The sequence below is a fragment of the Rhinatrema bivittatum genome, chromosome 11 (genome assembly GCF_901001135.1).
Source record: "Rhinatrema bivittatum chromosome 11, aRhiBiv1.1, whole genome shotgun sequence".
NCBI classification, from domain to species: domain Eukaryota; kingdom Metazoa; phylum Chordata; class Amphibia; order Gymnophiona; family Rhinatrematidae; genus Rhinatrema; species Rhinatrema bivittatum.
Window position 1 is genome coordinate 20,737,353 of NC_042625.1, and position 25,880 is coordinate 20,763,232.

The 25,880-nt window shown below is 40.0% G+C and overlaps 1 protein-coding gene across 1 annotated transcript in view; it reads left to right on the plus strand.

The window, feature by feature from the left end:
• The first annotated feature begins 323 nt into the window (after positions 1–323).
• The window catches only part of CLIP1 (CAP-Gly domain containing linker protein 1), a 162,090-nt gene continuing 136,533 nt past the window's right edge, over positions 324–25,880 (plus strand). The window contains 2 exon segments of the mRNA XM_029571802.1: positions 324–467; positions 24,565–24,730. The gene's annotated coding sequence lies outside the window, so the exon portion shown is untranslated.

A 25,880-nucleotide genomic window follows, 5' to 3' on the forward strand; every position in this document is an offset into this window, starting at 1 on the left:
CGAAATAGTGAGTCTTAAGATGTGTTATATTTGCTTCCGTTTTAGGAGTACTGCAGACAATTCTCTTTTTTTTTATTACGAAAGGATTACTGTACTTGAACACTGCGTCGTCTTAAACGGGTGCTCTTGCTAGAAAAAAAAAAGGATCATTGTTTTAAGTGTCGACAAGTAAGCATGCCAAAAACCGGGTCTTAGACTTATAAAACAGCAATCGTACTGAAAATGCAACAGAAGCCTCCCCTTGTGCAACGCCGGCTGCCAGACAAAGAGGCAGGCGCGAGGAGGCGGACAAGGGGCGGGGGTGCCTGCTGCGGCAGGCTGGTGACGTCACGCGGCGGGCGCGCGGCTTCCGTCACTGCCGGAGCCTGCGGAGGGGGAGGAGAGAGACGGCGGGAGGGAAGGCGTCGCTGGCGCCGTGCTCCGTCTTACCGGAGAGCGCGCGGAGCGAAGCGCGGCTGCTGGATACGGTAAGTGACAGCGGCTGGTGAAGCTCGCCGGTCGCCTCACAGGTGGGGCTCGGCAGGCAGGTAGGGAGCCGGACGAGGGTGGCCCTGGAAACCGCCCGGCGGTGGCGGCTTCTCCCCCGGGCCTGGCTGCTCGGGAGACGGGCGGTCCCCTCCCCCCCCCCCGACGGCGGGGCGTTGCTGGGGCTCTCGCTGCACTCTGGCGTTGCCTTTGTTTTATCTGCTGGTGAGCGGCGGGGTTAAGATGGGTGAAGCCGGAGCCGCCGTGAATTGCCCGCCGCCAACTCCTCCTCCCCCCCTCGGTGGGGTTTTTGTTAGGGAGCTTGAGCCTAGGCTGAGCCGCGAGCTGACTCCGGGGGATGGTGGGGCTTATGTGGGAACTGGAAGCAGACTCGGCTTTTCTTTTCGAGTCATGCTTGGCTGCTGTGTGATGGAGCAGATGACAGTTCCGCAATTTATTTACTGTGAAAATTGCATGCTTTAGAAGACATCAGATCGACTTCCACTATACCGCATGCAGCATTCAACTGTGAGGGTTCAGGAGCTCTGTTGCAATACATTTGTTGCTACGGTATAAATTAGTGATTGCTAACCCCTCTTCCAGGTTGCCTCAGGTTCTGAAAAGGGTTTGGATATATCGATATTGCATAATTTCAGTGGATGTTGACAGGTACTCTGAAAGGGTCATTCTTATCTGAGCAGTTATAAATTGGTTTCAAGTTTTACTGTTGATACGGTGTCCAGTGTTTGTATGTCATTTTATTGCTGTTTGTTACCTTATCCACCTTAGAGCTCTGCCGCTTAAGGTGGAATATAAATAATACAATACCCAAAATACTTCTCTGGTGTTGTCTCATAATTTAGATATAAAGCACATCATTTATTTTTTTAGGGCCTTGTTTATGATGAGAAAGATGTTTAGTAAATTGAGTTTAAACAAGCCAATTACAAAAAATATTGCCCATTTCTTTTTAAAGTTTAACATTTAATTTCTCAGCTGAATGTTATTTTAGAGAGAGCAAGTGTGATCCTTTTGCTATTTTAGTAGTGACAGCAATATAAGCCATGCAAGTATGAGCCAGCGCCTGTCAATTGACTTTAGTTGAAGTAATTCTCTGCCACCTACCTTATTCTTGTAAGGCTCTCAATTTAATTGTTTAAATGTTTGATTTACCTTCTGCCTTTCTATGTTGATGGGAGAAAAAAATTAATAAATCAAGCCCTAAATTTGTAGAGGCAATGGAGAGTGATGTGTAACTGTGTTCTTCCAATTCTGCCTCTGGAAAAATCCTTAATCTCTCGTGCCTGGGAAGCTTTCTAAGACTTTTTTTCTTGGAATTATCTTAATGCAAAAAACTTTTTTTTTTTTTTTTAATTATCTTGTGCCCCATAGTCCATGTGTATTAATTTGATAGATTTGGGTTGAAAGGACCCTGGTGTTTATTGTACACAGATGTGCTTGAAATCAAATTTACATGACCAAAGCTACTGATGATTTCACTGCCTGTATTTTTTCAAGGATCTGAATATACTGTAGGCAGCATACTATGGAACTGGATGCTTAACTGGATCTCATATACCATGACAAAAAAGGAAAGGTGGAGGCCAACTAATAATCTGCAAAAAAGAACTCAAATTAACACTAAAAATTAAAATTTATCCTCCGTACGAAGTAGCTATCTTAAAATTAAAACAAATTAATATCGGATTGGAATACTGCCCACCTGGCTTACTCCAAAAGGATTGCTCACCTATTATTGAACTTTTCACAAAATAATTCTGTACTCCAGAAACAACAATAACCTTAGGAGACTTTAATCTACATGTAAATGATTTACCAAGGTCCCCCTCTTGCGACCTGTTCCTTGATGCAATGGAGGCCTTAGGATGGACTCAATATGTCTCTGAAGCCATCCACAAAGCTGGCAATACACTTGATCTCATATTCACAAATCCTAATTACTACAATATAAGTAATAAACACAAGACAATCCCATGAGCTGATCACCATCTAATCAAAGCTGATCTATTATCAGAACTTTTAGTTGTTGTTTTTTTGTATATGAAAAACACCAGAACATTCAGAGAGAAAATAAAAATGGAAACACTAACAAATTAATGATTTAAACCTAGACAGCTGTTATGATGTATTTGATTTGTGGAAAAATATGATCAAAGAAATTACAGATGAACATACCCCATTACAAACAAAAAGAAAATCAGAGAAAAATGAACCCCTGGTATAATGATAAACTGAAAGAGTCTAAAAAACTACTAAGAAAACTAGAAAAACGATAGCAAAAAAGCCCTCCAGATGAATCACTAAGAAGAAAAATCTCATATATCCCACTACCGAACACGAATAAACAAAAAAAAAAAGAATATTACGCAAAACAGATACATTGAGTAATTTTCAAATCAAAACTCGTTAAGAGTCTAAAGACCCTTCACATCATACAATGAACATTCATTTTACAAAAACATCATGTAATGATTATGCAACAGCACTAATAGAAAAAAATCAAGATGCTGAAATAACAAACCACTAATTCCTACCTTCTGGTAGCAACAGAAGACCTATCTGCGCAAGATACTCTGTCAAATGATGACCATTTATCGAAACTGGAGGTAAGCAAAATTATAGCCAAACTGAAACCTGCTACACATCCCCTTGACCCAATATCAGCCACCCTGTGGAAACAAGTAAACCAGACAACAACGCCCTTGCGGAAGGTTATATACCCCAAGGTCTAAAACAGGCAGTGTTAAAACCAATTTTAAAAAGTACATCTGGAAGGCGTGATTGGAATAACTATCATCCAATCTCCAATTTAACCTTCATTGTGAAAATACTTGAAAAAGCAGTTCTTACCGAACTAGAAAATCATCTTGAAGACAAACACTTTATCCTAACCTATTTGGATTTTGGAAATACCACTCAACTGAAACTCTTCAATCCTTAACTGATCCTATTTTATGAGGTTTTGTCTCAAACGAATCATATTGTGTAGTCCTGATTAATCTAACAGCTGCCTTTGACACTGTTGACCATAACCTGCTATGCCAACAATTGAAAAAATCGGGATTGATGGAAATGTGCTAAAATAGTTCACCTCTTTCCTCGCAGATAGATCATTCCAAGTAAAACTCTGAAGTTTTATTTTTCTGGTTTTTAATTTTGCTTTGAAATATTGTAAACCGCTTTGGTCAGCATTTATTGTTGGTAAAACGGTATATAAATTATTAAATAAATAAATAAAACTCGACAATCACTTGTCCGACACCTTCCATAGCACAAGGATCATTTCTACATGCTGCCCATATGCAAATTACTAACAGACCTGGGTTTAAACTTGTTCTATATGTGGGTGATCTACAATTCTATTTCCCTCTAACAAAATCATTTGAAAAAGCATCACTAATTTCTGAATATATGATTAAAATAAAAGAAAAACTAGCTCAATGGAAACTCTTGATGAACCCCAAAAAAACTGAAATAATTTGAGCCACAACCCACAAAAATCTATACCCTCAGGGATAGATCTTGGAAGTTGCCAAGTAACCCCAGCAACCCAAGTGAGAGACCTAGGGGTTCAAATCGATGAAAATTTAACAATGAAAGCCCACATAAGCAAACTGATTAGATCTGGTTTCCACAAGCTGCAGATTTTGAGCCAATTGAAACCTCTACAAAGCACAACAGATTTCAGAACTGTTTTTTAATCTCTCATTTTCTCAAACCTGGATTACTGTAATTCGTCACTTCTAGGACTTCCGACTAGTCACGTAAAAACCTCTGCAACCATTGCAAAATGCCGCAGCTAGACTATTGTCTGGAGCAAGGATATTTGACCGCATCACCCCAATAATGTTGGCTCTGCACTGGCTTTCTGTACAGTCAAGAATGCATTATAAAGTTCTAACAATATTCAATAACATTAACCTGAACAACAACGATCTGCTAAGAATAACATTTAAACCTCACAACCCACCACGAACTCTCAGGTCACAGAACAAAGGCCTCCTAGAAATCCCAAACTTACGAGGTTCTCATCTAATGCTAACTAGAGCGAGAGTGATTTCAATTGCTGGCCCAAAATTATGGAATTCCATGCCAGAAGAACTTCGAACATTAAAGAATAAAAAGAAATTCCAAAGCGACCTCAAAACTTGGCTATTCAGAAATGCCTTCTCCTTGACAGAAACACCCAGTCCCCCATGACTCAGATAACCTAAATAAGTCTTGAACAATACCCCCCGCCCTCGCAAACCCCTTTAATCTAGCTTTGTTTTCATGTTATAGGTCTGCCATTGTATTACTTCCATTTATTATGAATGTTTGTCCACCTTGTAACACTCACTATAATGATGAATGTTTTACCTGCAAACTGTTATGAACTAGTAATTCTCACATGGAATGACGGTATTTAAAACATTTAAATAAAATAAATGGAATAACATTTAAGGTGTTTTTTTGGGGGGAGTTTTGTTTTGTTTTTTTTTGTTTTTAGTGTTTGTGAGAAATGGGCCAAGCAAGAGTTCAGAAATATATATTTTAGCTTATCTTCCTCATTAATGCTCAAGGCAACTTACTCCATTATTAGTATTCAGGTAGACTCTGCAAAAGGTGGATAGACAGTCATCTGTAATGGAGCCAGTACAGACATTGTTGTTGCCTAACCCAGAATGGATGATGATGAAACCAGTAGCAGTGCCTTTTTATTTTTTTTTTAAGAAAAATACTAACATCAGAGGTCAGAGATCTGCAGCTTGAATCCCACCTCTCTGTATCACTGTCTTGAACCAAGTAAATACCTTAATTTGTAGCCGAGCAAGAGTTATGCATTAATCTAACACACTGACTACAATTACAGGTTTGTAATTTGTATATCCAGCCTTGCAATAATTACTAAAATGTCTGTACAGGATCTCTTAAATGTGTGCTAGAATTTGCATCTTTGTTATTAATAGTGTAGGCTGTTTCAATTATCACTTTAAGATTTAGAATTCTTCAGAAAAGGTGGGAATTTTGTTAAAGGAAGAATTGGAGATTTCTTGGCTGTGATCTTTAGTACTGAAGAAAAGTGAAAACCATACAAGGTGCAAAGGGATCTGTGGTGGCACAGATGGGGCAAATGAACAGATTGAGTTGGCCAAGGGATCCCTATGTGCTGACAATTACTATATAACAAAAATGTTTTACATTTTATTTTAGAAAATTTGTAAGAATACTTAGTGGTAAGAGCTTACTATATGTTTTTCATTTGCCATTAAAAAAAAATGAAGTCCTAAATGGCTGACATGTTTAGGTCACTGAACATCAAAAAGAATAACATAGTAAATGATGGTAGAAAGAGACCCAAGTGGTCCATCCAGTCTGCCCAGCAAGCTTTATTTATTCTTTTAATTATTTTTTTTTTTAATCCTATTAATGTAGTAACTGCCGCTCCGTGCAGGCCACCCCCAAGTCCCCATCAAGGGCAGCAACTGCCACTCCGTGCAGATGACCTCTTATCGTCCTTTCCATCCTTTAGCCACTAGGGATCCTCTGTGTTTATTATAAGCTCTTTTGAATTTCATTAGAGTTCTCATCTCAGTTACCTCTACCGGGAGGGCATTCCATGCATCCATCACCCTTTCTGTAAAAAAAATAGTTCCTGATGTTGTTCCTGAGTCTGCCCCCTTGGAGCTTCATATTATGTTCCCTAGTTCTACAGCTTTCCTTCCATTGGAAAAAGCTAGATTCCCATGCATCATTTATACCCTTCAAGTATCTAAATACCTGTATCATATCCTTCCTCTCCTCCAGAGTGTACAGCGTTAGATCCTTCAGTCTCATCTCGTGTGCTTTTCATGCAGACTGCACACCATTTTGACTGCATTTCTTTGGACTGCTTCAATCCTGTCTATCTCTTTTAAGATGCAGTTTCCAGAACCAAACATAGTACTCCAGATGAGGCCTCACCAAAGACCTATACAGGGGCAATATTGCCTCCTTTTTCCTGTTGGTTATGTCTCTTTCGAAGCAGCCCAGCATTCTTCAAGCCTTAGCCATCACCTTGTCACACTGCTGCTTTCAGATCATCTGACACTACCACCCCAAGGTCTTTCTCAGTCCATGCTCATGAGCCTCTTGTGGGCCCCCCCCCCCCCCCAACAAAAAATCATGTATAGCTCCTTTAGATTTCTGCACCCCAGATACATGAGTCTGCACTTCTTGGCATTGAATCCCAGTTGTCAAACCTTTGATCACTCTTCAAGCTTTCCTAGATCACTTTTCATTCTCTCCACTCTTTCAGGCATGTCCATTCTGTTGCAGATCTTAGTGTCATCCGCAAAAAAGACAAACCTTTCCTTCTAACCCTTCTGCTATGTAGTTCACAAAGATATTGAACAAAATCAGCCCCAGAACTGATCCTTGAGGCACTCCGCTTATCATTCTTCTCGCCTCAGAATAAACTTTTACGTGTGTTCTGTAGCTGGCTATATAATCTTACCATTTTATGTAACATAAAAACAGCTTTGCCCCTTTTCTTCATATAACTTGCCATTAATTATAGAATTACCCAGGTATTATTCCAAACCTGAGCTATAGAACTATATTTGACTTTCATTTAAAGGGAAATGTTGGGTGGTGAAAGGCTGATGGAAAAAGAGCGAAGATGTAATGAAATGTTAAACTTTTTTTCCTCTGCATGCTCCCCATCTCCTGTGTTGGTTTGTTTGCTCTTCTCTCCCTGATGTCTTTTTGAGAAAGGTGCTGAAGCTGCATAATGGGCTTATAGACAGGAGCACAGCTGGAAGGGAAGGGAAACAGAGGAAATAAAGAGATGGAGCAGTACAATAGCCGTGGACTGGGGAGATGTGCACCCAACTCTTTTTTTTTTTCCCATGGCAACAAAAATGGTGGAATCCAGCAGGCTCATGCTTGCACAAGCTTCCTTCCTTTACATCCATATTTGCCTGGGATTTCACTAGACCCTTTCAGTTTTGGGAGAATTCGCCAATATTAATTAGAACCCGGGATAAAAAAAATTAAAATGGAGTCAGCTTAACATAACTAGGACAGAAAACTAACAGCATGTTTTGAAAATACTACTGCATAGTAAATTTCAAACCTTACCTTTCCAGAGTTTGTGTGTCACAAACAATAAGCAGTTAATTTAATTTTCAAGGCTCCATTTATAGCAACACCCGTCAGCACAGCAAATGTTTCCACATAGGGATGTCTTCGTCTACACTAAAGCCACAAATGAGCATGGAATGAATCCAAACATAACAGCTAGAATCTCTTTATAAACTTTCAGTCTCAAACATTGTCTGTGTTGTAGGACAGCATGGAACATAAACTAAATGCATCTGGAAGCAGCAGTGTTGATGTGTTAATGGGGACAGCGAGGGGAAAAGGTTGCATAATAGTTCGAACTGTATCCACAGGCTGCTTTAGAATAATTACAGAAAAACCCAGTTGGCAGTTTCTGAGGTTGTTCTGTTAGACACAGCTTACATTTTTTAGGGTAGAAATTGATGTATGGATTTTTTTCAAAAATCTTTTGTAAAATGTTGCATGCTTTGTTTTCAAATATTTATTTAAAGTTTTTATATACCGACATTCGTTTGCACATCATGTCGGTTTGCATAGAACATTGTTAACTGGAAAAAAGGAGTTAACATGGAACTGGTTCAGGGTTAAAACAGGAGTTAAGAAACTTAGGAAATTCAGGAGAAGAGAAATATGTAATGCAAGCTTGATGCTTCTGAACTATAATGCCACATTATTGGCCAGTTAGTGCAACTTCATGTGGTAAAAGGGGCACTGAGCAGCTTCTAGGAATCATTCCTGAAGACTGAATGCTTCTTCCATCCTGAGTGTATCTGTAGAAGTTGCAAATTAAACTGAACTTGTTTGAACCCACAGACAAGAAAATGTTCTTGTAAGATTTAGCTAAGGTCTCAATTTCTCATTACCCAAAGCAACAGTTGACAATATTTGTACATTTTTGTGACATTTTTAAATATTTTCACAGTTGCACATGCAAACATAAGCCACGTCATAAATCTTACCAGCTGGCTATCAAATAAAAGATTTCACTGTATGTGCCTGTCCACTCATTTACAGAATTGACCAAAGATGAAAAGATATATTAACTCAAAAGTCATAGTAAATGATGGTACATAAAGACCAGTATGGTCCATCCAATCTGCCTAGCAGTGGTTTTTCCACTTTGAGAACATGCATTATAAATTCACAAATGGAATCCAACAGCCACTCTCCATTTCTCCCATGTCTAACTTTTCAAAATTGTACCATTGCCTTTTAAGTTTGTGACAGCTGCTCTGTGCAGGTTAACGCCATTCTTTCTCATAGATCACACTGCTACTGTTTAAGGTTGTAATTCTGTCTCTGTGCAGGTTACCCGTTGCCTTCTAGGGAGGTTAAATGACTTTCTGAAGACAAAGGACACAGAAAGCAGTCTGTGCAGAAGAACTAAACACCAAAGTTTCCATCTTTAAGCACCGAGATGCTTAAAGATACTCCCTTTTTCCACTACAGTGCCATTTTATATTTGCAGAGTTTGAGAAGAGCTGTCAGAAATTATCCCATCTTCTACACTGAACTTTTTCTTTGAATTTGTGAGCCTACCAGGAAGGTCTGATTGGAAAAGTACCGCTGGTAAAAATGGCATCTACCAATCTACCTCTTCTATTTAGATGCATGTTCTTATCCCTCCTCCTTACTGGTTCTGATAATTTATTTAACATCATCCGATACTAGGGATGCAAGGCATAGTAAAGCTTCTGACCTGAAGAAAAGAGTTTTTGGCTCTTGAAAGTTAGGTGTTACCTGATATATATTAGGTTTTTATTTGTACATTTTTATTTCTGTGCATAGCAAAACTTAAACAGCTAATATTTATGGGCAGAGATCTCAAACTCCAAAGGCTAGAGAGACTGAGGCTGTGGTTTTTGAATGGGTCCAAATGGGATAATGTAGAGTTTCCACCTTCTTATTCCCCTGAGGTGCCCTTTTTTCTCCCATATGTTTGTCTTATTTTTGTTTGTTTCACTTGATACACCGCGCATTCATTGTCTTCTTTTAAAGTAACTGTTCATGTTCTGTAGCTGTAAAGGCTGTAACTGCTGCTTCACACCATCTGTTGTAAGGTGCAAACAAATAGTGTGCAATCCATTCCCTCACTTTTAACTAAGAGCAGAAGTTGAGTGATGTCTCTTGCTTTGGTTAACGTGTCTTTCTTCCAGCATATTTAGTTTATGCCTTTTAGGACTTAATTTGTAGACAAAAAGGAAGTGGATCTGTGGGTGGGTGGGAGATGGGCAGGACCAGGGACAGGTGTGATCTCTCTCTCTCTCTCTCATTCTCTCATACATCTGAATCAAAGCCAAGAGACTGCCCTAGTCTCAGGGTAAGCAACTTTTTCTGTTCTTCTCTGCTTCTTCCAAGGGCTGGGGGGAGTGTGGCAGAATTCAGTTCTGGCTTGTTCTGCCAGAAATTAAGGTAATGGACACAAAAAGGAGTTGAATTAGTATGTTTGGCACTACTGCTCACAACTTTCATTCATCAAGACCAGAGCTGAAGCCTTGACAAGTGGCTCTAATGCTCACAACTTTCAAACCTGTACCTATTCAAACTTTTTATATTTCTTCTTTGCTCTTCAGATCAGCTTCAATATCACCCCTTCCCTTCTGTTCTTTGCAATACAGGAGAGGTGGGTGGGGAAGGGACTGGATTAGGGAGCAGAGTGGCTGTTTTCTTCTGTGTGCTCCAGGTTCACCCCCGCTTCTTCTCTTCCCTGCAGGCTGCTTGGAGAGGAGAGGCTGGAGCACAATAACCCTGGTGCTTTGCCTCTTAAGCCTTAAAAGAACTGCAGAAACTGCATTTCAGGCCATTCAGAACACCCTTTGCTTATTTATGTTTGTGCTAGCTGTTTTTCTGTGACATCTGGATGTTGCATACTTTTGGTATGTTTCTCTAGAAAATTTAAATAATGTAAAAAAAAGACAATTTTTGATAATGGATAGCATTGTTTGTTGTTTTTTATTTCAAATGGTATGAAACAGATAACATAGCAGCCGAAAGGGATTTCTATAGGGTTACAGAGCTTTTCATGCTTAGTTCACCAGTTCCTAGTATATGGGTGTCCACCTTGTGAGAACCATCCTCATAGTCTGCCACTAATTGGCTTTGTTGTAAGCAGGGCCGGCGCGTCCATTAGGCAAACTTCGGCGGTCGCCAGGGGCGCCGAGCCATAGGGGGCGCCGAAGAGCAGCCACGTGGTGCCGCAAACGGGGCCTATCCCGCTCGCGGCAAAGAGAAATAGAGACTGTGTGCTTCTCAGGGCCGCGAGCACACAGTCGGCGCCGAAATGGGGGGGGGGGGCCAGCGCAAGGGTCGCCTAGGCTGCCCTGTACCCTTGCACCGGCCCTGGTTGTTAGTCATCTCAGCAGAACTTTCACTGTCGTGGCTCCTGCTGTGCTTGATCAATGGCTAAATGGAGGACTCTGGTTTCCAGTGCTGTCAATGTGATATCTTTCGCAAACACTAAATTCAGAATGAAGACAGGGTATGGAAAACAGAATTCAGGGAGTCTGAGAGAATTATTACATCAGACATGTACAGATTGCATTGTAGTCAGAAAAACAGCAGAGATGTAACCAAAACACGAGAGAGGTGGAGTGTAGCCTTTAGTTATTGAACTCATTTTACTTTGTGTGTCAGTCACACATTGTGTAACCTGCGTGAGACACGCACCCTACCCTTGTTATAAATGCTTGTTACTGTGACCTTAATTCTAAAACATAATAAAACCAGTATTGCCTTTCCTTTAAGCTCCTGCTTCTGTTACCAGCTGTTCTCACTCAGGATGCTGTTGCAAAGGGCTGGAGAACAGATGTGCTTAGGATGGGATAGTTTTCGGTATATTTCCTCTATGAAAGTCTGCCTTTCCAGTGGTCTGTAGTTCATTGATTTGTGCTTGAAAAGTATTCTTAATCTGCTGGAGACTTATTAAAATTGGCAGGAATAGCAATGTATATTATGTAATCCTTCCTTAGATTCAAATCTCTTTATTCCAGTTGTGTGTGTTCTTGTTGTTTCATGTGAAGCCTCCAGCATTTTACCTCACATACCTCACATGTTAGCAAGAGAAGGCTGGCCTTTATGTGCCATGATTCTTCAAGAATTGTTGCCGGTGTGGTAGTTTTCCCCAGTAAGTCCACCCATCGCCCTAATATAGGTTAGTGTGTGTTGCAGCAGCAGTTCTCAGAGGGCTTTATCTTGAACCTAATAAAAGCTAGCCTTTTTGAACCAGTTCGTAGGTGCCTGTCTTATCCCTCCTCCTCCCAAACCCTGGACTCTATCCATTTTTTTTATTTTTTTTTAAATGGGAGAAGAAAGGAAATTGGTGGTAGATGAAAAGGGGGAAGCATTTTGGGGAATAATAAATCAGGCATGTTTGCAGGCTAAGAGTCCCTAGCATCCACATTTGTTTTAACTATTTAGTTGTACAAAGAATTATGAGATGAATTTTGTTTTTGCTTCACAGTTCTGCTTCCTTTGGCATGGTTTGCCACTATCGAGTGGTGCTCGAATGCTTGGTTTGGTTGTTGAGTAGAAAGAGATGGTGACATAAAATTTTAGCAGGGAAAGAGTGAAAAGCTTTAGAGTGTTTTATATGAAAAAAGGTTTTGCTTGATCCCTTTGCCAACTATAGCATTTGAGCTTTTTAGAAAAAATGTTTTTCCTGTCTTCTATAGTTATTTAAATCATAAATGAATACAGCCAGTGTACGTTTAAAATACTACTGTTTAGAAAAGAATAATTTGTTTGTTTTAAATTGAAAATCGGACTTGAAAAATATCTTTAAGAACTCCGTCTTTATTTCAGAGCATGTGTCTTTCATGTGATTATTTTGAATTGGTGCCCATAGAGACTCCCACTGGTAGCGGCAGAGCTGTCATAAGTTGCTCTTCAATGCCCTGGAATTCTGAGTAGAATCCAGATGCAGCATATTATATTGATTTGTATTGTCCTTGTTAGTAAGCATGACAGGTTTCAGGGTAGTGGTAACAGATACAAAAGGACATTGAATTAGCACACGTTGGAAACTTGTGAGCCGTATTGCCATTCACGAAGGCCAAGGATTCCCAAACTTGTTTGTGACCACATTTATAACTGCTGGACATGCTGCAGCCAGCATGCAGTTTGAACTCTGCAGACCCATAAGGTCCTGGGGGTCTTGCAGGCTCCATGCATTCAGAATGCGAGACTGATGCAGCCCCCTCTGTGGTTAGAATGCAATTGGCGGTCCCCCAGGCAGCTTAGAAGGAATGGTGTGGGTGACTCCATAGCCAGTTGGGTTTTCAGGATATCCACGAGGAATATGCATGAGATAAATTTGCATACATTGGAGACACAGTATATGTAAAATGAAGAAAATTATCTGCTGTGGCATTGCCTTAGTTTCCAAAATAACTGAATGTCCCAAAATAGAGAATTGCCAACATTGTGTAGAAAACAGCAAATACAAAAGTATTAAACCAGTAAGTCAGATTATATTGAAGTAGCTTGTGCCCTGTGTTCCAGCTGTTAGATAATATAACACTTAAATATCTGTTTAGATGTAGTTAGATGTGGAATATATCAAAGCACATGTTTTTCAGGATTTTATTCAAAATTATCAAGATGTTTTCCAATTGTTTGATTTTGCAGAACTTAAAAAGGAGCATGGTGTCATTGCAATTTCAAGAAAGAGAAGTGGGAAGTATGCAAGAGCCTGTTTTAATTCAGCCCAGTAAGATGCAATAGATATGGCATGTAATAGATATAGCACATGACAGTAGATAGTTATAAAATCCATGACTGCAGAGAACAAAATTAAAATATGAATGAGCACTCTGCCATTTGTGAAGAAATATATTAGAATATTCTAAATACAGCCTTTTTAAAGTTTAATGTCAATAGAACTTGTCTGTCATCCTAGATATATTTATATTTTGAAAAAAGTATGTTTCTGTATGTATGCTACATTGTCGCACAATGTTACATTTTGTAGCAATAATTTTGTAATGATGATACACAACAGGAAAATTTCAAGTGCAGTCATCTCACTGCTGAGATAAGAAGTTCATAGCTTGCTTACCGAAAATGTTTTTCATAGTAACATAGCAAATGATGACAGAGAGAGACCCATTTGCTCATCCAGTCTGCCCAGTTATTTATTGCTATCTGTATTGCAAGGAGATATACCATCTATCCACCACAGAAATTTGACTGCTTGTAGGGTTATTACTCCTTATCTAAGTAGTTTTTCTTCACTTGGCACTCTATCATCATCCTAAATAGATGACCAAACAAGATCCCATGCTTAATCCAACATTTAGTACCCTGCATTGTGCCTTACCATCAAGTTTTGTAATAATCTAGATCAAAACTAGTGAGACGGTTACCTTAACATCCAGCCTTCCAGGTCCCTTGCTGGATAGCACCCGCTCACCATCAATCTGATCGCATTATCTAGTAAGTTTCTGGGTAGTTGTATTCTGCTGCAACCAACCCAACTACTCTCTGGCCTGCAGTATTTCTTTATCACCTCTCCCCCCCTTGCTTCTGCTTTGGAGGGAGTGAAGGATGGGTATTCCCAGTACTGCAGCCTCCTAGCTCTTTTTTACTGTCATATTTTGACAGCCAGTAAGAGTTCATTAGGTCAATCTGGTCTTGCCCAGTACCTTATCAATTTATATTTCATATATTTTTTTACTTGATTTATAGTCCACTTTTCAACACTTCAGGTACTGTAGGTATTACAGTGAAACATTGTGAATTTTTAGTAGAAATTCTGTATTCGAAGCAGAGATGTGGGGTAGAAAAGTTCCCCATGCTTTTTCAGCTTCATAAAATTCATTAGTAACAATGAATGGATGCCAATGCAGTCTTAAGCAAGCTTGGCAATTAGAAGCTTTGAATTTGTTTCAGTATAACATTCAAACCTCAGTAAGTGTATTTATTGAATTCCCCTCCCCCACTGATCAAATATTTCATTTCAGCTACTTGGTTACTTAAACAACTTTGACAAATAGCATGGGAAATTTTAATATGGTGCAGTGAGTGTTTTGTGGTTTTGTTTTTTCTTTTACTAAAACTAGGGCATCAGGGAAACTTGTATAATAAAGTTTTTGGAAACTTTATAGTGCAAACAAGAACAAAATTTATATGGAAAAAGTTTCCAATTCCAAAGTTCATGGAAAACTCACATCTCTAATTCAAAGTATGGTTTTCTAGCATAACATTGAGCCCTTTCACATTATATCACGGCACATATGTGTAAACCAAGGGCCCACTAACATCTGTCATGTTCAGAGTGCATTAAAATGTGCCATTGCTGTTCCACCATACATTGCAATTCCATATTTATATATAGGAGCTATAGTTTGTGCAGTCAGTTGAACAATCTGGCTGAACATCAACCAGAAAGCAGCTCATTTACAGTATATACAAGGACAATGTAACAACTACAACGTCTTGCAATCAGAACATAGATTTGGAATATTCAGTTATTAAGCCTTAGTTCTCCTATGAACTGGGTAACTTTTTTTCTCAGATTTTTGTCAATAAGTTTCATATAGTTATTTAGGTTGATTATTTTTATTAAATATATTGTCTAAATTTAGTGGCCATACTGATCCAAACATTCGCACCGAGAAACAAAATTGGGTTAAATATACATCAATATTAATATATTTAACCCAATTTTGTTTTTCTCTGTGATATTTTTATTAGTTATATTTTGCATATCTACAATAACTTCATATTGTAAATTCCTTGTCTGTAAAATTATTACAGATCAATCTGATCTGTCTGAGCATATAAGAATATACTGCTAAATACCATGACAGCTGATACATGAGAGCACACACTTTTTTGTGTATTAACATCGGTAGGCCTGTGTATTGCTAGGCACCTTTTAAGATCTGAATATTATTGTCCTTCTCAAAAAAAAAAATGCTGAAAATCTTGTTTGTCTTGAAAAGAAACATATGTCAAGAACCTACGAAGACAGGTTTTTCCACTTATAACATTCTTGCAGTTTTATTATTGGAATTGACTAGTACCTTGCTTTTAACAGGGAATGTGATCCTTAGTTTTAAATGCTGAGAAACTGAACTGTTAAGCTTTCTGTAAAGCAGTGACAATGCTTTTTTTTTTTTCCTGAACAGAATGGTCACTTGTCCATGAAGTCAGTGCTTCAGTGCAACTAGCATGACAGTTGGCTATGTTGAAATGCTTTAGTTGGGGTCATTGCATTGTTAAAGAAGCACTGTGCAGCTGCAGATGGTAAACGTGTCTTGTGTGGTATTCACAAAAAATAATTAAGTCTTTGAATAAAGGGCAGGCCCTTTTGGATAACTGCCGGGTTGATGTGAAAAAGCTTCTGTTTGTTAATGGGAGTGGTTCTTAAAGTGTTCTGCCTCACCCAAACTCAAAGAAGGGGGATGAGCTGGATTCTCTGTCCAGTTTTTCAGAACTTTAGATTTTTCTCTTTGCAGATCTTCATGCACTGCCAAAAATTATTTTCTTTGTTTCTGATCGTTTTTTAACTCTGTGGCATGTCGGGTTAAGTGTTTAGTTTCACATTATAAGTGGCCCTAGTAAGGGCTGTCTTTTCAAAATGAATATTTAGTATTGTACCAATAAGTTCTTATGTTGCAATTGCTTCCCCACAGACTCCTTTGTTTAATGAGCTCTTTTGCATGGACCCTATGATTGTCTAGTAGTATAAGAATGTCACTGAGGTTTTAGCTTTTGCTACACACAACCAAGTTTATACAGAGAAAAAAAGTATTTGAATATACAATTGTGATCATAAGTTTACATACTTATATAAGAAGTGTAGCATTTTAAGGAAACATGAATGATCAGAGAAAACACGTCTGTTATTTTTGGTGTATTTTTAAATTAAACTACCGTATTTTTCGCTCCATAAGACGCACCTGACCATAAGACGCACCTAGGATTCAGAGGGGGAAAATTTAAAAAAAAAAAAATTGTGCTAAACCGGCTCTGCGTCTGGGCGTCTTATGGAGCAAATTAGGGGAGTGCATAGTTTTTTTTTTTCTCCCCATTTTGTTTTCGGGTCTGGGGAGGGCCATTTCGGTCCACTCCCCAGATCAGAAAATTTTTCTTTCTGTGGGAACCCCCAAACCCCCCCCCCCATCCCAACCCTTTAAATTAACAACCTCCACCCCCCTGACCCCCCCAAGACCTGCCGAATTAATTTCCTGCAACCCCCACCCTCCTGACCCCCCCAAGACCTGCCGAATTAATTTCCTGCAACCCCCCACCCTCCTGACCCCCCCAAGACCTGCCAAACGTCCCTGGTGGTCCAGCGGGGGTCCAGGAGCGGTCCGGGAACGATCTCCTGGGCGTGAGCCGTCGGCTGCCAGTAAACAAAATGGCGCCGACGGCCCTATGCCCTCACTATGTCACTGAGACCGACCGCTGCTATTGGTCGGTCTCAGTGACATAGTGAGGGCATAGGGCCGTCGGCGCCATTTTGTTTACTGGCAGCCGACGGCCCTATGCCCTCACTATGTCACTGAGACCGACCAATAGCAGCGATCGGTCTCAGTGACATAGTGAGGGCATAGGGCCGTCGGCTGCCAGTAAACAAAATGGCGCCGACGGCCCTATGCCCTCACTATGTCACTGAGACCGACCAATAGCAGCGGTCGGTCTCAGTGACATAGTGAGGGCATAGGGCCGTCGGCGCCATTTTGTTTACTGGCAGCCGACGGCTCACGCCCAGGAGATCGTTCCCGGACCGCTCCTGGACCCCCGCTGGACCACCAGGGACGTTTGGCAGGTCTTGGGGGGGTCAGGAGGGTGGGGGGTTGCAGGAAATTAATTCGGCAGGTCTTGGGGGGGTCAGGAGGGTGGGGGTTGCAGGAAATTAATTTGTCAGGTCTTGGGGGGGGGGGTTGTAGGAAATTAAGTCGGCAGGTCTTGGGGGAGTCGGGGGGGGGGGGTGTTTGTTAGATTTTTGTTTGGTTTTTTTTTTATATTCGCTCCATAAGACGCACATACATTTTCCCCCCACCTTTGGGGGAAAAAAAGTGCGTCTTATGGAGCGAAAAATACGGTATTATGTATCACAGAATAATACAATCATTTAAACCATAGCAATAAATAAAATGGTCCTGTTCAAAAGTTTGCATACCCTTGAATGTTTGGGCTGATAATACACACAGGTTGAGATGGCAGTGAAGAGTAGGTATCCATACCCGTGCCTTGCTTGAGTGTATAAATAGTCAATGAGTTTCTTAGCTCTTGAGAAATCCTTGTGCATTTCATCCAGGGCCGCACTGACTACTTTGGTGGTTACTGAAACATGGGGAAAGCAAAATAACTATCAAAGGATCTGCAAGCAAAAGTAGTTCAACTTTATAAAACAGGAAGAGGATATAAAAAGATATCCAGAGATTTGAAAATGCCAATCGGTACTGTTTAAAACTCTGATCAAGAAGTCTAAAATTATGGGTTCTATTAATACCAAGCTATGGTCAGGTAGACCAAGATAGTGCCAGGAAAATTTGTCAGGATGCAAAAAAAATTCATAAGCAACTTCTATTGAAATAGTATTTTCTGAAACAAAGTAGTGTGGGTGTTTCAGCATGCACAATAAGAAGATACTTTAAGAAAAATGGGCTGTTTGATAGAGTTCCTAGAAAAGAAGCCGTTGCTGCACCAGTACCACAAAACAGCCCGCTTACAATATGCAAAACAGCACATAGAGAAGTCTCAGAATTTCTGGAACAAAATAATTTGGAGTGATGAGATCAAAATTGAACATTATGGTCACAGCTATAAACACTATGTTTGGAGAGGCGTCATCAAGGCCTATGAAGAGAAGCACACCATCCCTACCGTGAAACATGGGGGTGGATCTCTGCTGTTGGGTGGGGGGTGAGCTGCAGCGGCATAGGGAATTTAGTCAAAGTTGATGGCAGGATAAGTGCAGCATCTTACCAGAAAATTTTGGAGGAGAATTTTGCATTTATCAGCCATGATTTGAAACATAAGACCAGGTCGAACCTTCAGTGGCTGCAGCAGAAGAAAGTGAAGGTGCTGACATGGCCATCACAGTCTCTTGGCCATCACTGAGCCAATTTGGAGAGAATTCAAACATGCAGTTTGACAACCAAAGAATTGGCAGGATCTGGAGGCTTTTTGCCTAGAGGAATGGCAGCTTTACCACATGAGAAAATAAAGGGCTTCATTCACAACCATTACAAAAGAAAGCAAGCCATCATTGATGCAAAAGGGGCGATACACGATATTAAGAACTAACGGTATGCAAACTTTTTGAACAGAACCATTTTATTTCCTTTATTGCTGTGGTTTGTTTAATGATTGTGCTATTCTGTGATGTATAATAGTTTAGTTTGAAACACATTTAAAAATAAGACGTGTTTTTTCTGATCACTCATGTTTTCTTGAAATGCTAGACATCTTAAATTCTGCCAGGGCCCTGTAAACTTAGCACAACTGGTTTTTAAAGTTTGTTTTCCTCATAGTGCATATGTTGCTATAAATTATTCCGTACACTTGCAGGAGAACATTTAAAAAAAAAATAGTTTACTTACTCCCAGTATATGTCCTGCATGCTAAGACTGCTCACTTGCCTTCTTCTTTTCGTGGTAATTTTGTTCTGACTTCAGTACGTAAGGCCTGGGCATTTCTCTGTTTTAGATTGGGCCAACATCCTCATGAATCCATGTATTTGCCTATTAGGGGAAATTTGGATTCTCTTCCTGGTTTGCAGGTCTCATTCTTTTCTCAGTGAGAGGGGAGGGGTGTGTGTCCACTCTTTCCCATGTAGTAGACTCCAAGGGCACTATACACTCTTATCAGGACTTGTCCACGCGTTTTGCACTCTCCTCTAAATCCTTGTTTGCATACCTTCAATTACGTCATTACATTTTGTTCTTTGCAGAAATCTCATCTTTGTGATGCTTTTATAAACTGGCTGGAGGAATTGTTTCAGATAGAGCTTCAAAGGCGGATGGGAATTTCTTGGATCCGCAAATCCTTGCTTAATATTGCAGTGGAGATTTCATGTGATGAACTGCAAACTAGGTGGAAGGTGGAAATACCATCTCTGACTGATTTCTTTAGCCTATCTGCTATTAAACAAATACCTCAATTGACTGAGGACTCTGATCTACGGGAGATGCAATATAAATGTTTACGTAGGGCTCTGGTTCTAAACTGAACTCCTGAAAGTGGAGTTGTGATTTGTGTTTGTTCTCAATCTCCGTTATGATTTCTGCCATATAAATGAATGGAAATTAAATGCTAAAAGAAATCAGGGAAGCTAACAAAATCAGCAGCACAGAAATAATAGGTGACTTCAATTACCCCAGTATTGACTGGGTGAATGTCACATCAGGACATATTAGAGAGGTCAAGTTCCTAGATGAAATAAAAGAAGCAGCTGGTTCAAGAACCAACAAGGAGACAATTTTAGACTTAGTGGAACACAGGATTTGATGCAAGAGGTAACTGTGTTGGAGCCACTTGGCAATAGTAATCACAACATGATCAAATTTGACTTAATAGCTGGAGGGAGATCACTAAAGAAATCTACTACAACAGCATTTAACTTTCAGAAGGGTGGCTGATAAAATGAGGTAAATAGGAAAAAAATTAAGGAAGCAGCTGCAAAAGTTGTTAACATCAGGCATAGACGTTGTTTAAAAATACCATCTTGGAAGCCCAGACTAGATGTATTCTACATATTAGAAAAAGTGGAAGGAAGGCTAAACTATTACCATCATGGTTAAAAGGTGAAGTGAGAGGCTATAATAGCTTAAAAAAAATCTTTAAAGAAATGGAAAAGGGATTCAAATGAAGTGCTGGCAAGTTAAATGCAAAACATTGATTAAGAAGACAGAGAATTTGTACTTTCTCAAGTACATCTTGAAGTAAAAAGTCTGTGCAGTAATCAGTTCGACCATTAAATGATCAAGGGGCATATAGGGAATGCAAAGGCATAGCAAAGACTAAATTAATTATTTGCATCTATCTTCACTGAGGAAGATGTAAGAGAGATCTATGCCAGAAGTGATATTCAAAGGTGATAAATAGGCAGAAATTGAAACAAATCTCTGTGTACCTAGAAGATGTAATAGAACAAATTGACAAACTAAAGAGTAGCAAATCACCTGGACTTGGATGGTAAACATCCCAGAAAGTTGAACTGAAAAATGAATTTGCGGACCTCCTATTAATCATTTGTAATTAATAACGTTAGCTATAGTATCTGAAGATTGGAGGGTTGCCAAAGTAATGTCATTTTTTAAAAAGGGATCAAGAGGTGATCCAGGAAACTACAAACCAGTGAGTCAGTTCTATCATTTTGTCTGGAATGGATGACAATCATAAAGAACAAAATAGCTGAACATATGGCATAATTTAATGGGACAAAACCAACATGGATTTAGCCAAGGGAAGTCTTGTCTCACCAATCTGCTACATTTTTTTTGAGGGCATAAATAAATGTGGCTAAAGGCGAGCCAGTTGATATAGTGTATCTGGATTTCCAGAAAACATGTGGTGTCCCTCCTCGGGCAGTCAAAATCCCTCTAATTTTGGAATTTTTGCAGGACGGCTTGAATTAAAGGTTTGACCCTTAACTCCTTGAAGGTCCACACGGGGTTGCTGAATCTGTGACATTCCACCAAGAATCAATACGGTCCGAAATTTCCTGGGAGTTATCAGAGACTCTAAACGCAGAGAATGCTAAGTATATGGAGAGAGATTTTTTGGACGATCGGGATGCAGCTGAAGCTGGTACAATGTTGAACTGGAACTGCCCAGGTTCAGTATTCGCTCCTTTTAGAGTCTGACAACCCGCGGGAAATTTCAGACCGTATTGATACCTGGTGGAACGTCACAGATTCAGCAACCCTATGTGGTTTCTCAAATGAAATTCCCTTATTATAGTGCACACTTGAAAGGCACTACATTTACATACAAGAGCTGCAGTGATTTTGCCAGTCCTTCTCTTACTGTCATTGTGTTCTCTGACTGAACAACCTTATTAGCACATAATAGAATGGTGCTCTGCTAATTGTAATTGGTTTCACTCTTTTTCAAGGATATCACTTCAGAAATTATCCTTTGAATATTCCTTTTGCTGTATTTAATGGGAGACTTCTCTCAAGAGTGTAATGCCATTGATATTATATTTTACTACATGTAATTCGTTCCTCCCGATGCAGCCCTAGCGAAACACGGTTCCATGTCCGGGGACTGACTTCTCAATAAAGATTTGGCATTTCGGAATTAGTGAACTTTTCTTGTTTTAATTGTTTTTTTCTGGGTTTCTCTACATGGACCTTTGCCATCTATTTTGCAACACACCTGTTGGACCGGATATTCTACTGTTATACATGACTGTCAAATAACTTGTCGGCCTGGATCTTGTATCTGAATATTATGAGATACTACTGGTTAAATAGGAACATAAACCATTACACAGAGTCAAAATATGAGCGTATGACGCTGGCAGGTGATAGCAAATCTCAAGGTCACACGTAATGTGTATGTTTAAATCCCTTAGCAACTAACTTGTGTGATTGTGTTTCCAAAATTGGATTACTCCTTTTCTTTTTCTATTTTTCAAAAAGAAATTTCAACTTTTTCATTCTCCTGTCTCTTTGTAAACTTCCCTGCATGCTTCATGTTTTTTCTGAAATAAAAAGCTGCATTATGCTATTTAATTAATGCAAAATTCTGAGCGACTTGTAAGCAAATAACAGAATGAAGTGCAGAGTAAAATCTTACAAAGCATCTTATTGCAATTAAGTATTTTGATTGTGAATGTGCAATAATTAACTACAAATGTCTCATTCTGTATAATAGTCTTTGGGAAAAGTGGATACAAATCTGTCTAGAGTTTTTCTTAGTGTATCAATTGATTAAATATAGCCACCTTTGGTAGTCAAAATGAGTTTTTACTATAGCTCTGTATAACAGGGAGCTGTGATATCCTTGAACTCCACCTATCTCTTTCCCCTAAAATACAAGTTATAAATTCCCCCCCCCCCCAAAAAAAAACCCAACAATTATGCAGTAATTATGCAGTAATTATTTAACAAACAGCAATAAACTATTATGTGTACTCGAGCTGTGAATCCCCTTTTCCCTGAGCAGTTGAGCCATCTGTATGCTCTGTTGTCTCACCTATGGTAGGGGATCAACTAGGCCATCACCTTACAGCAGTGCTTACCAGGCCTTCACCATGTTACTCCTTCGACATGGCTACACCCTGCACACAAACTGCTGCTTCCTCAAGCACTCTAGGCTGCACATTTTGAGGGAGAGACCTCTCCTTTGCCTGGGCAGAAGCCCAATGGGCTGATTTCTTTCCTGTCTCTGGCATCTGCCTGCCATAACACCTTTGGGGAAGGACTTTTCTGCAATGCTGCTGCCTCATTTAAATTGCGTGGGTACTTTATCAATGCTTTTTTGTTAGGGCTTTTTGTGGCAGGATGACTAGCTGTGCCCCTTGGAGCAGGCATGCCTGCATTTACAATCTTAGAAATCACAGCTGGAGTTGCAGAAGCACCGGTGGACATCTGCATTGCTGCTGCAGGTTGCACTTGGTCCACAGACATGCTGGCCTCGTAAAAGGGCCAACTGTGAATCCCCCATCATCAGCTTAAAAAACAGGGAGCACTATCCTGGGTGTTCCAAGGTATTTGTCTGTTCTCCATTTTGTCTCTGAACCATTCATCATTGAGCCGTGCCCATTCCTAATAATCCTTGTATCTCTCTAAAATAGTATTTGCAGACTAAAATAGCGTGGCTCGTACTTTCAGACCCTCCTGCTCTATGATGCTGCTCAGCCTTAGGGGAACAAGTGGGTTTATGTTCCAAGGGACAGTCTTTTTTAGCTGCCTCATGCTTCTCTCCCTTTCCTGCTCCCCTCCTGCAGTTTGAAACTATTGAATTACTTGTGCTGCTTTTGTTTTTCCCTAAGGGACCCAATGGCCCCCTCCTAGATTTGTATGTAAATGTATTTACATAGAAACATAGAAACGTAGAAACATAGAAATGACGGCAGAAGAAGACCGAATGGCCCATCCAGTCTGCCCAGCAAGCCTCACACATTTTTTCTCTCATTCTTATCTGTTACTCTTAGCTCCTTGTTCTATTCCCCTTCCACCCCCACCATTAATGTAGAGAGCAGTGATGGAGCTGCATGCAAGTGAAATATCTAGCTTGATTAGTTAGGGGTAGTAGGGGCAGTAACCGCCGCGATAAGCAAGCTACACCCATGCTTATTTGTTTTACCTAGACTATGTTGTACAGCTCTTGTTGGTTTTTTTTTTTTTTTTTTTTTTTCTTCTCCCCTGCTGTAGAAGCAGAGAGCCATGCTGGATATGCATTGAAAGTGAAGTATCAGGCACATTTGGTTGGGGTAGTAACCGCCGTAACAAGCCAGCTACTCCTCGCTTTGTGATTGCGAATCCTTTTTTTTTCTTCACCCCTGTCGTTGAAGCTATGCAGGATATGCGTGAAGCATCAGTTTTTTTTTTTTTTTTTCCCCCTGCCCTTGAAGCAGAGAGCTATGCTGGAAATGCGTGATGTATCAGTCTTTCTCCCATGCCGATGCAGGAGAGAACCATGCTGGATATGCATGGAAAGTGAAGTATCAGGCACATTTGGTTTGGGGTAGTAACTGCCGTAACAAGCCAGCTACTCCCCGCATTTTGAGTGCGAACCCTTTTTCTTCTCCTTTGCCGTTGTAGCAGAGAGCTCTGCTGGATGTGTGAAGTATCAGTTATTCTTCTCCCCTGTCATTGAAGCAGAGAGCTATGCTGTATATGCATTGAAAGTGAAGTATCAGGCATATTTGGTTTGGGGTAGTAACCGCTGTAACAAGTAACCGCCGTAACAAGCCACCTCTCCTATCCTGCCTGCATCTGACATACTGTGTAACTCTGCTGTCTGAGGCATACTTAAGCTACTGTCTAAATTTGACCCCCTTTTTATGTACTTTCTCCTTATTTTTAGTTCTTTGCTTGACTAATTCTGGTGGACTCTGATTCAAAACGATGCACGCAACCTGATGCAGGGACTTCACACTTACCCTTCTGTGCACCTGCTTCCTCGTTTGAGGGGATTCCTCTGCTGCTACCAGCTTTTCTGGGTCATATTTTTCCTGCTGGACATCTTAAACGTGAGTCATGATGACATCCTACCGTACAGTAATAAAAATGTACAATAGTGATTTTTCAGTGGGCTTTTACTGAAGCATAATGTAAGCCATCAATGGTGTTAGTACTAAAAAGGCTTCTCCATTTTAGTTAAATTCTCTATCACTGGCATGTAAATCTTGAAAAATACAAAATAATTTTTATTTACTTGCATAGCTAAAATTGATTTTACTTTATAAAGGCACTTGATTAATGCCCAAGTGATGCTAGTTCTTTAAAACTGCAGTTATTTTAATAACCAAAGGCCTGTGTACTCTGCTTTTAATGGTAAGCACAGAGTGGAACAAAATTTATTTATTTATTTGTTTAACTCTTTTCTATACCGCCATTCATGATACGGATCATATCATGTCGGTTTACAAGGAACATGGGGGTTAACAATAACAAACCATTTGACAAAATGCAAAAAGTTACATTTAACAAGGTGTTGTGTGAACTTGGAATCAGAAGTAGCAGGAACCAAGGAAAGAGGAAGAGAGAGAAAAACTTAGCAACTGTGGATGGGCGGTGTTTAGCTACCTAAGTAGCGAGGTATGGTTAAATGTAGAATTCCATAGTTCAGAATGTTTAAGGGTCTCTTAAATAGCTTTTCTTTCAATTTTTTTTCAATTCCATTGTTCGGAAAGTTTAAGGGAAGTCTTGGAGGAATAGCCAACTCTTGAGTTTTTTCCAAAATGTTTGCAGGCAGGGTTGCAGTCTGAGGTCCGGGGGCATGGTATTCCAAATGGCAGGTCCCGCTATCGAGAATGCCTGTTCTTTAGTGGCTGTGTGGCTTTGGTGGGGGGAACGTGTAGGGTTCCTTTGTACGCTTCTCTGATGGGTCTAGTGGAGGTGTGGAGTCTGAATGGGATCTGAAGGTGAAGCTGATTGTGGATGGATTTGTGGATTATGGTGAGGGACTTGTGTAAGATTCTGTAGTTTATTGGCAGCCAATGCAGGTTCCGGAGGACAGGAGTGATGTGGTCTCCGCGGTTGGTATTAGTCAAGAATCTGGCTGCTGCGTTATGGAGCATCTTTAGTGGTTTTGTGGTAGAGATGGGAAGACCAAGGAGAGGAGGGTGTTACAGTAGTCTATCTTGGCAAAGAGCATGGTTTGGAGGACTGTCCTAAAAT